We start from the raw sequence: 12,548 nt of genomic DNA on the forward strand, positions 1-12,548 counted from the left end.
ATTGTTATGAAATGGACAGAGTTTATTTATTTTTCAATATGTGTATTATTGTTATGAAATGGACTGAGTTCATTTTTGTTTTTTAATATGCGTATTATTGTTATGAAATGGACAGAGTTTATTTATTTTTCAATAAGTGTATTATTGTTATGAAATGGACAGAGTTTATTTTTGTTTTTAATATGTGTATTATTGATATGAAAAGGACAGAGTTTAATTTTGTTTTTTAATGTGTATTATTGTCATGAAAAGAACAGCTTATTTTGGTATTTTAATATGTGTATTATTGTTATGAAATGGACAGAGTTTATGTTATTTTTTTAAGTGTATTATTGTCATGAAAAGGACAGCTTATTTTTGTTTATTAATATGTGTATTATTCTTTTGAAATGGACAGAGTTTATTTTTGTTTTTTTAATATGTGTATTGTTATGAAATGGACTGAGTTCATTTTTGTTTTTTAATATGCATATTATTGTTATGAAATGGACAGAGTTTATTTTTGTTTTTTTAATATGTGTATTGTTATGAAATGGACTGAGTTCATTTTTGTTTTTTAATATCCGTATTATTGTTATGAAATGGAAAGACTTTATTTATTTTTCAATATGTGTATTATTGTTATGAAATGGACAGAGTTTATTTTTGTTTTTTAATGTGTATTATTGTCATGAAAAGAACAGCTTATTTTGGTATTTTAATATGTGTATTATTGTTATGAAATGGATGGTTAATGTTTGTTTTTAAATATGTGTATTGTTATGAAATGGACAGAGTTTATGTTTGTTTTTTTTAATGTATGTATTGTTATGAAATGGACTGAGTTAATTTTTGTTTTTTAATATGCGTATTATTGTTATGAAATGGACAGAGTTTATTTGTGTTTTTTAACATATATTATTGTTATGAAATGGACAGAGTTCATTTTTGTTTTTAAATATGTGTTTTATTGTTATGAAATGGACAGAGTTTATTTTTGTTGTTTAATTTGTGTATTATTGTTATGAAATGGACAGAGTTTATTTTTGTTTTTTAATGTATGTATTATTATTATTATGAAATGGACAGAGTTTTTTTTTTTTCTTTTTAATATGTGTATTATTGTTATGAAATGGACCGAGATTATTTATATTTAATATGTGTATTATTGTTATGAAATGGACAGAGTTTATTTTTGTTTTTTAATATGTGTATTATTGTTATGAAATGGACAGAGTTTATTTTTGTTTTTTAATATGTGTATTATTGTTATGAAATGGACAGAGTTTATTTTTTAATATGTGTATAATTGTTATGAAATGGACAGAGTTAATTTTTCTTTTTTAATATGTGTATTATTGTTTTGAAATGGACAAACTTTATTTTTGTCTGTAACATGTGCACTTTTACTGCTCCGAAACGGACACAGTTTATTTTTAAATGAAATGCTGTTGCTAAACGGACAGAGTCTATCCTTGTTATGTTCAGCAATTTAGTGTTTTGTGCTCAGTCTGAATTTAGTCGGATATGTGTAGGATTTGTGAGTTACTTCTGGGATTTGACAGAATTTAGGGTCGGTAGAAGGATGGGGTAAGGGGGTGGGAGATTCTAAGTTAAACTTCATCCTGCTCCTTTTCCAATGTTTGACTTTCTTTTATATATATCCTTTTGTTGTTTGGTTTAAATGTTATATTCGAAATAATAAAACAAACTTGTTCAATATTTACGACTAAAAATCTTCGTGTGGGGGGAAAGCCGACGACTCCCAAGTCATGACTCTGTGAACTGTGACGTGGAATGGAATGTAGCCGATCAAGAAGTGATCTGACTGAGGAACAAGGAAACAGGTGGAAATAAAGTTCGGTGGAACTCAGAAATGAAGTCCTGATGTCATGTTGACCAGCTGGTGGAGCTGTGGGAAACCTGAGAATGTCTATTCAACGTCTCCACCAAGTCGTACCACAACCCAAAAAACTAGTACCGGGTACCAGATTCCAGTACCTTTTTCATAATGGAAATACAAAATGGCCGAGTCAAGTCGAGCCGATACCACGTAGTGGAAACGGGCCATAAGTCTGCTGAGTCTGATGTGGAAACAATACCTGCGTGAAGTTGGCCCCCCACCCAACGAAAATATCTGGATAAATAGTCTCATTCATTTGTGCTTCGTTAGTGCTGGTTTGTGCTGTTAAATTTTTCATTTGTACTATTATAGTTATCGAGTTATTAACAATTCTTTTATAGGTCATTCTGAGGTCAGCCAACCCCCCACTTACTCCAAATTTAACCGAAATAGTGACGTTTGTTTGTGCTTCATTTGTGCTGGTTTGTGCAATTAAAATTTTCATTTGTGCTGTTATGGTTTTATAGATATTACAGGATTTATTTTCAGCCGATGACATCATGCAGCCCCCCACTTCCTCTAAATCGAGCAGAAATAGTTGCGTTTGTTTGTGCTTTGTTTGTGCTAGTTAGTGCCGTTAAAATTTTCGTTTGTGCTATTATGGTTATTGAGTTATTAAAAATTCTTTGAAAGGTTATTCTGAGGTCAGCCAGCCCCCCCACTTGCTCCAAATTTAACTAAAATGGTGGCGCTTGTGCTTCGTTTGTGCTGGTTTGTGCCGTTAAAATGTTCATTTGTGCTATTGCGGTTATTGAGTAATTAACAATTCTTTTATAGGTCATTCTGAGGTCAGTCAGCCCCCCCACTTGCTCCAAATTTAACTAAAATGGTCACGTTTGTTTGTGCTTCACTTGTGCTGGTTTGTGCCGTTTAAAGTTTTGTTTGTGCTGTTATGGTTTTATAGATATTACATTTATTTTCAGCCGATGACATTTGACAAACCAGCACAAATGAAGCACAAACGAATGAGACTATTTATCCAGAGATTTTCGTTGGGTGGGGGGCCGACTTCACGCAGGTCCAGGTCTAAGATAAGAATGTGTTAAAGCTGAAACAGATCAGTGGACCCTCAGACCTAAACTCAGACTGAGCTCTATGAGTCATTTCTCTGCACCTTGTATGTTGGTCCACTGAGGGTCACTCAGTGCTGTTCTGATACTGACCATCACTTACTGAGGATCACAAACATGTCCTCTTTTAAAATGTAGTGGGAAACCCATGGAGTCACCACTCTTCATGGACACACAGCTAGAGAATCCACACGGATTCATCCTGTACATGATAAACAGGAGCTCAATCTACTTTTATTTTGAAAGGTTTGACAGGAAGTGTTAGTGTCCTGTTGTGTCGGACTTTTATCTGTAGACGACGACTGAGGAAGGTCACGAACACGTTGAAGTCGGTTTATTTGACCTAAACAGCAGCTCTTTATCACCTGATCAGATTCTAGTTCATCAATAACTGACTAAACTGTGAATGTGAAAGGTCAAAGGTCAACAGTTATCAGAGTCCAATCAAAACGTCATGAACCCAGACTGACTTTAAACATCAGAAACATGTGTAAAGTGTTTCCAGATCAGTTTGTTGTCACAGACTCAGATCAAAGCGTCCTGATTGGATTCAAAGAGTCCCAGATCAAACTCACCTGTGGACGTCCAACATAAAAGGGTTTGTGTTCGTCACCGCTGAGCTGTTTCCAGGATCAGTCTGAGTCTCACCTGAAAAGACATCAGGTGTCAACGCCTGCAGTGGGAGGAGCTCTGAACAGTCACATGACATGTTACTGGATGGTGATTGGCTCGTTTGTTTGGTCGTCACATTGATGCTTTGACACAGTGTAAATGTGCAGCAGAAAACACTGATTCTGCTTCAAATTAATCATCAATCCATTTATTACTGATTCATCTATGAATAAATCTGTTAATTTCTATACATTACTGAATAATTTCTAGAACTTTAAATGGGATTTTTTTTCGTCATGTCTGTGACAGCTTTTAGTTGATGATAAATGTACATGTTCCATAAACTAATATATTTGGATCCTTCTGGTCCTACATATGTGACTGTAAGACACAGAAAATCATCCAATCACACACAGACAACACAATAAACCTACTGTGATTGGCTCCAGGGTGTGTAAATCTTTAATCCTCTGGGGTTAAAATTCTGAAAGTTATTGATCTTTTTCTAGTTTTGAGTTGAACTGAAGAGGTTTGATATATTAATGCAGAAAAAACAGATGCTGGATGGTTTTATAGCCGTTATTTTTTCATGTACAGTTTTTGTTGAAAGGTCTCCAAGTTTTCCAGGAGTTCCCACAGGCCCTGAACACACCGCGGTGACACTGGGTGGGGCGTCCACATCAAGGTTATAATAGTTTTGGATTTTTAATTATAGTTTAGTTTTAATTAGTTTTGACTTTTTTTTCTCTTATTCAGTTAGTTTTAATTAGTTTTTAGAGCAGGTTTGTTAGTTTTTATTATCTTTTTTTTCTGAATGCTTAGTTTTAGTTTAGTTTAGTTTTAGTATTAGTTTTAGTTATTTCATATTTTTATCTTCCTCATCATCCTATTCAAAGAAATTAGTGAGGCGTGGATATGGGTTACCCTGGACACTTTATTTGGGGGTCGGGTTAGGGCGGCTCATGGACTGAGCAGAGACACAATGTACCGTACAATGTATAAATTCCCTATAGCAGGTTGAGGGGGGGTGCAATCCATACACAACGTCACTTACGTGAAACAATGCGAAGATGTGCAAAGCATGAGAGGAGATGCACAAAGCAGCTAGCAGTTAAACCAGATAGAAACATATATAACCAGCTAACCAGCAGTTAAAGCAGATAGAAACATATATAAACCAGCTAACCAGCAGTTAAAGCAGATAGAAACATATAATATAAACCAGCTAACCAGCAGTTAAAGCAGATAGGAACCTATTATAAACCAGCTGACCAGCAGTTAAAGCAGATAGAAACATATATAAACCAGCTAACCAGCAGTTAAAGCAGATAGAAACATATATAAACCAGCTAACCAGCAGTTAAAGCAGATAGAAACATATATAAACCAGCTAACCAGCAGTTAAAGCAGATAGGAACATATATAAACCAGCTAACCAGCAGTTAAATCAGATAGAAACATATATAAACCAGCTAACCAGCAGTTAAAGCAGATAGAAACATATATAAACCAGCTAACCAGCAGTTAAAGCAGATAGGAACATATATAAACCAGCTAACCAGCAGTTAAAGCAGATAGGAACATATATAAACCAGCTAACCAGCAGTTAAAGCAGATAGGAACATATATAAACCAGCTAACCAGCAGTTAAAGCAGATAGAAACATATATAAACCAGCTAACCAGCAGTTAAAGCAGATAGAAACATATATAAACCATCTAACCAGCAGTTAAAGCAGATAGGAACATATATAAACCAGCTAACCAGCAGTTAAAGCAGATAGGAACATATATAAACCAGCTAACCAGCAGTTAAAGCAGATAGAAACATATATAAACCAGCTAACCAGCAGTTAAAGCAGATAGGAACATATTATAAACCAGCTAACCAGCAGTTAAAGCAGATAGGAACATATTATAAACCAGCTAACCAGCAGTTAAAGCAGATAGGAACATATTATAAACCAGCTAACCAGCAGTTAAAGCAGATAAACATATATAAACCAGCTAACCAGCAGTTAAAGCAGATAGGAACATATATAAACCAGCTAACCAGCAGTTAAAGCAGATAGAAACATATATAAACCAGCTAACCAGCAGTTAAAGCAGATAGGAACATATATAAACCAGCTAACCAGCAGTTAAAGCAGATAGGAACATATTATAAACCAGCTAACCAGCAGTTAAAGCAGATAGAAACATATATAAACCAGTTATAAACATATATAACCCAGTTCCTCATCAGTAAACCACACCTTAGCAGATCTCTCATCTCTTAATCATCTCCAGTTCCATTATTAGCTAACTTTGCTTCAGTTCAGTTCAGCTAGCTGTAGCTAGTAACATCAAACGTTTTTTAACATTCGAACAGGTTCCATACCTCTGTAATTGGATTAGTTTTCATCCTCCTCTTCTCTCCTCTTCTAAACTGTGCAGTTAAGGCCTTGGAAGGCCTTTTCATGGTGATAAACTCTCCAGTTTTAACCTGGATGCTAGTCCTGTTTGTCCTTTAGCTCTGCTCTGTCTCTGTCACTCACGCACGCACACACAGTACGCCAAAAAAAAAAAACAAAAAAAAAAAAAACCGACCCATGTATGACTAAAGTAAACCCCAGAAAGGACGGTGCTGCTGTGTCCCAGCTTTAGTCTGTATGTTCCAGGTAGAGTGGGGACCAGAAGACCACTGGAAACCACCAGTGAACAGACATGACAGACTGTGTAGTGTTGTATGGTGTCACCAGCTAAAACTGCTGGAGCCAAATAAATTAATTTCATATCAATCCGACATTGACAATGACGAAAACGAAGGGAATTGTATCCATAATTTTTATACGTTTTAGTTAGTTTTGTAAGCTCACGATACAGTTTCAGTTAGTTATCGTTTTTTTCTTTTAATTAGAGTTTTTATTAATTTCAGTTAACAAAAATGTTTTTTCAATTTTAGTTTTCGTCATTTCGTTCGTTTTCGTTAACGATAATAACCTTGGTCCACATGACCAGGTTTTATCCCCTAAAGTTATTTTAACGTATTTGATGATTGTTTTTAGTGGTTCTGGTCCGAGACCAGGTTCAGGTCCGACACAGAAGACTTCTTATTATAGACTGATTACAGGTCCGTTTGGTTTGGAAACCCAAACCTTTGACACTTTTAAAGCAGCTCCATGATGACATTGGGTTCAAATGTGAATAAATGAAGATTTGTTTTACCCATAAAGACCCAGTGCTACTTTTGTGGCAGTTCCCAAATGATTTTGACTCTATATTTAACTTTTATAAAGAGATTTATCACCATTTATTGTAATATTATCATCTGTGTTTTACATTTATTCACTGAGAATACACTATTTTCCTACTGATTAACTGACTGATCATGCAGATGTTCATAAGAGCTCAGATTAAAGTTGAGGGTTATTTTATCAGGAACAGAGAAAACTGGGGGGAAAAAATGGACTCTTTCAGGAAAATATCAATAAGTGAACAAATAAACAACTGTCTCCAATCTGTCACTGATCCAACTCCATGGGTTTTACTGGTGAATCAATGTTGTAGAAGATGACAGTGTTTCCACGGTAACTACGGAGCCTCTGAACGTCCAAATTGGTCATATCTGATGACCATGAAAAGAGTAACTGTATTTTACACCAGTTATTTACATGTATTGATAGGGTTAATGGATCAACAGGTATTAAACAGTTTAGGTCAGTAGATGCTTTTTGGTCGTCAGTGGATGTTTGGGTCTTTATGGGTTAAGAAAGAAGAATCATAAGCAAAAAGTCAAACATGATGGATAAAAAGTACAGATCCAGTGCATCTTAAATCTGCTCAATCTGTAGAAAAACACATGGAAATAAAATGTCATTTAATGATGAACAGTTTTATAATTAAACTCAGTTTAAGGACTTTTCACAGTGGAGTACCCCTTGAAACAGACTTTTTTATCCAAGTACCCCCCACTCTGGCTTCAGTATTTTTGGTTGGGGAAAAAAAAAAAAAAAAGAAGAGTCCGAATGTGTTCCTATGCCCAAGGTGTCTGTTTATTTTTGCAAACTTTGTAAACAAACAACATATAATTATCAGTTCTATATTAAGTATTAAGAATATATTGATTTGAATTAAATTTTTGTGCCAAATCTAAACTGAAGAGTGCCCTCTGTCACTGATAAGAAAAATAAATAAATTGGTCATTAATTAATAAATGATCCGTTCATCAACATAAAATTGTGATAACGTTAGTACAAACACTGAATCCAAATGCAGCAACTCGGACACAAAAATAAGATTCAAAAGATTTATTGTTTACACACAGGTGTAAAAATAGTATTAGTGACAGAATCTTGAGGACAATGGTTGATGATTTCCTCCTCTGATTCGTCCTCCGGATCGAGGGCAACAGCACGTCTCCCCGAGCGGCGTTTGGGGTATTTTTCCCGACTAGGGAAAAGCAAAGGGAGGTCAGGGACGGAAACAGGTCATACACAGGCAGGCTATCAAACAGGCGACAGGACATAAGGACAAGGCTAAACTCACGTACCAGTAGTCAGGACGAGAAGGTCAGAACCAACAGGATTCTGTTGGGTCTCTGTAAACTTAATTTGATTCTGATTTGAATTGATAAAGCACTTTGTGACTCTGTCTGTGAAAAGTGCTCTATAAATAAAATTTACTTTACTTTACTTACTTTAACCAGGAGATCAGATGAGGCAGACAAAACCGACAGGGAGCAGGCAGAAGGCAAAAAACCGAGGAATCCAAAAACGGGTCACAACAGGCAGACAAACGAACAGACGAGGTCAAAACGCTGGTAAGAACTGCAAGAGTTACAAACTGGCGACTGATAGGGGGAAGAGACAGGGTTTAAATACACAAAAGGGAGGGCAGACAACTAGACACAGGTGGAGCAAATCAGGGCGGAGACAGGTAATCAGGTAAGAGGTGAGAACGATCAGGGAACAGGAAGTAAAGACGACAGACAAGACACATGAGGGGAAACTTAACAAAATAAAACAGGAAGTGACAAACAAACATAAAAGACAGACAAAACCAGACTAACGTATGGCTGCAGGTATGACAAAAATAATTCCTTATCTCCTCAAATAAACTCATTTTGAATCCTATCAAATATAAATGTTCTTCAAATGTTTCCAAAGCTTCAACAAGATGATTGACAGTAAAACTATTATATGAATGTATTTATTGTGTTTTATATTTCTACATTAATTCTCATTTTTTATTTTATATTCAGTACATGTTGACTAATTTATTGTATTTTTCCAAAAATATTTCCAGTACCCCCTGGACTTCTTCCAAGTACCCCTGGGGGTACGGGTACCCCACTGTGGGAACCCCTGGATTAGAGGAAGTTCATGAATATGGAAAGTCCAATGATGGACAGGTACTGGTTCCTTCTATTCCATATGTTGTATATAATACAGCTGGAGTTGGAAACTTATGTGTCTGTTTTCTTCAAACTAAATAGTCGGTGCTTTTGTGACTATAGTCTGGTTGGATCTGTTACTTTCTTTTGCCCCGAATGAAATTTGAATTATGGCTGATTTTTGCTCCAACACTAACTGGTGTCATAGAAACACATATTAGTTCACATATTTAATTGGATTTTATGTGAAGTTTTGTCTGGAACAGCACATTTGAACCATTTGTTTAAGTAAAAAAAAAAAAAAAACACTGATGTTTTTTTAGATCCGTTATCAGGATTATTTTGGCATTTTTAAACACAAATATATAATTTTTGTAAATCATTAAAGTCCTTATAAATATCTACCAAATCTGTTCTATAAATTACTTTGCGTTATTTTATTCATTTTATGTTTGATATATTCTCTGTGGTTTCCAACACAGTTTGAACCACTTCCTGTTTTTCAGCGCCTGTTTCTGTTTCATTAAATCAAGGCGTTGTCACGAAGCAGCGGAGTTTCACTTCCTCATTTTGAATCTAACGACTGTTGTTTCTTGTCTGGACTTTTACTGAAGGTAAAGTTACCAGTTCAACACACGGTCCAGTCCAATGGAAATAGTCCAGAGGAGTTTTATGGACCAGTGAGGAGACAAACCCTGACCCTCAGTAACATCATCAACAACAACAGTGAGCTTCACATCAGCTTCTACTCTGAGGCTTGGTCTGATCACAGTCACTGCAGACGGACTCCAACACATGGATTAAAGCTCATTCAGTTTCTACTGTTTCTACTGAAGTAAAGAACCCACAGTGAAGGAGGTGAGAGTCAAACAGGTCCAACATTACCTTCATGTAGAGACGCAGAGACGCACAGCTGCTGCCGTTTGAAGAGGAAGTAGAAATGAAGCCAACAGGAAGTGGATGAGAGGAGGAGTCAGAACTAGGGTGAGCAGGGGCTGACGAGTGACATGTGGGACAAGGGCTGTGTTTGTGTGGGACAATGTAGGACAGGTAACCGGAATGCTGGAACAAAGGGTAGATTTTTAAACAATGTGCCTCTTATTGTCCAGATTATGAATATGAAGAACAACTATTTCAGTTAGTTGCACACACTATGTATATTTTTGCACTGGGCATTTATTTTTTTTCCATTTTTTGCACAGGTTTCAACAACTTATTTTTCTTGTAAAAACAACACAAAAATTCTACTTGTAAAAAACTCAAAAAACCCCCAAAAAACCTCAAGTTTCAAATATTGTAATTAAATACTTTTGGAAAATCTGCTTCTTTTTTTTTTTTTTTTTTTTTTTTTTAATTTGAATACATGTTCTCAACCCTCAAAGGTAAACTAATCTATGTGCAATAAAACAAAAAGGCAGAACTGACAACATGAGAACAACTGTTTCCTTTAAAAAAAAAAAAAAAAAAATTCTTTTTATTATTATTATTTTTTTAATTTTATTTATTTTTTAATATTTAAATTTTTTTATTGTATTTTTTATTTTTATTTTTTAAATTAATTAATTAATAATTAATTAAGTCATTTATTTATTTGTATTTTTATTTAATTGTTTTTATTTAATTTTTTAAAATTTTTTGTTATTTTTTTTATTTTATTTTATTTTTTTTTTATTTTACTTATTTATTTATTTACTTACTTACTTACTTACTTACTTACTTACTTACTTACTTACTTACTTACTTTATTAAAACAACAACAACAAAAAAAAGAACAGGTTCCACTTCCAGCCAAACTAAACTTACTTGGACCAAAAACCTTTGTGCATCCAAACACAGAACAGTCGAACATTTAGCATTTGAACACAGTAATAAAAATAAGAAGAAGACTTAACTTCATTTTCATAGTTGTACATAATTGCACATTCCCTATTTTTATTTGGACAGATGTTGTCTCAAGGAGCAGTCTGAGTTTACTTGTATTGTTCAAGCAAAAACTGAAGTTATTTTGAATTGAATTTGTTAACTTAACCCTTCCACTGCCTTCGTTTTGAACTCGATAGGGCCTCTTTGACCTGACAAAGACAGCAGGAGGGCAGTTTATACTCAAAGCTGGAATTCAGAGGGTCTGTTCAACCTGAGAGTGAGCGAGAGAGAGAGAGAGAGAGAGAGAGAGAGAGAGAGAGAGAGAGAGAGAGAGAGAGAGAGAGAGAGAGAGAGAGTCTACAGTCAGGAATCTACAGAACCACAGGTCATTTCTATCTAAAGACTGCAGGAGGGTTAATTATAGTTAATAAATGGTTCCAATTCTGATGTTTCTTTCAGTCCCAGTTCTATTTGCACCACTGTTCCAGTGTTGTTGGGGTCGAGGGGGCCTGGAGGTTCTTGGTCCTCCAAAGGGGGTCCCACAGATCCAGACGGAGGACCCCAGGTGTCAGTGGCAGTGTTGAATATGTGCTGCAGTAGTCAGACACATTTAGAGTTTGGACCCAGGTTCATCAGTCCCTGCACATGATTGACAGGTATTGACTGAACTCATGTGGAGTTACCTGAAGACAACATAAACCATTCTCAGATTATGGGAAATGTTTGGACTGGATCCGTTTCCATAAACATTTTCCAGACTGAAACGTTCAAACGTACATTATTAAACTACGAATCTCCGCTTAATTCAGATGAAAAAGACGTGGTCTATTTCCGCTGCTGATCGACAGTGAAAGCAGTGATCACATGTGTCCAGGTCACATGACTCACTAAGGAGAGAATTATTCCATCAGTTATCTTCATATTTAATCCTGAGTTCATATTGTGAAAGTCAACATTCCATGTGTCAGTCTGACTGAAGCGTATTTACCTGGATGCAGGTCCTGAACCTGTGGGTCGGACTCATCGATGGTGGAACGGACTCATTCCCAGTGTCTGGGACTGGGACTGAATGAGGTGTGTGCTCTGCCACTGCTGTTCTACTGGGATTGTGTTCTTTCAGACTGGACTGAACAAATGAGACACATTTCATTGTGTATACACTTGTATATATGACCGACAACAAAGTCCAAGTCTGATATAGGATATATATACAGGTAATATAGGATATATACAGGTAATATAGGATATATACAGGTAATATAGGATATATATACAGGTAATATAGGATATATACAGGTAATATAGGATATATATACAGGTAATATAGGATATATACAGGTAATATAGGATATATATATATATACAGGTAATATAGGATATATACAGGTAATAATGGATATATATACAGGTAATATAGGATATATACAGGTAATATAGGATATATATATATATACAGGTAATATAGGATACATATACAGGTAATATAGGATATATACAGGTAATATAGGATATATATACAGGTAATATAGGGTATATACAGGTAATATAGGATATATATATATATATATATATATATATATATATATATATATATATATATATATATATATATATATATATATATATATATATATATATATATATACAGGTAATATAGGATATATATACAGTAATATAGGATATATACAGGTAATATAGGATATATATACAGGTAATATAGGATATATACAGTAATATAGGATATATAC

General features: G+C 34.8%; 1 protein-coding gene across 1 annotated transcript in view; it reads left to right on the forward strand.

Annotated features, from left to right (window-relative positions):
* Positions 1 to 12,548, forward strand: part of LOC115434010 (zinc finger protein 431-like) — a 215,746-nt gene that overhangs the window by 157,643 nt on the left and 45,555 nt on the right. The window lies entirely within an intron of this gene.

The sequence above is a fragment of the Sphaeramia orbicularis genome, chromosome 2, assembly GCF_902148855.1.
Source record: "Sphaeramia orbicularis chromosome 2, fSphaOr1.1, whole genome shotgun sequence".
Taxonomy (NCBI): domain Eukaryota; kingdom Metazoa; phylum Chordata; class Actinopteri; order Kurtiformes; family Apogonidae; genus Sphaeramia; species Sphaeramia orbicularis.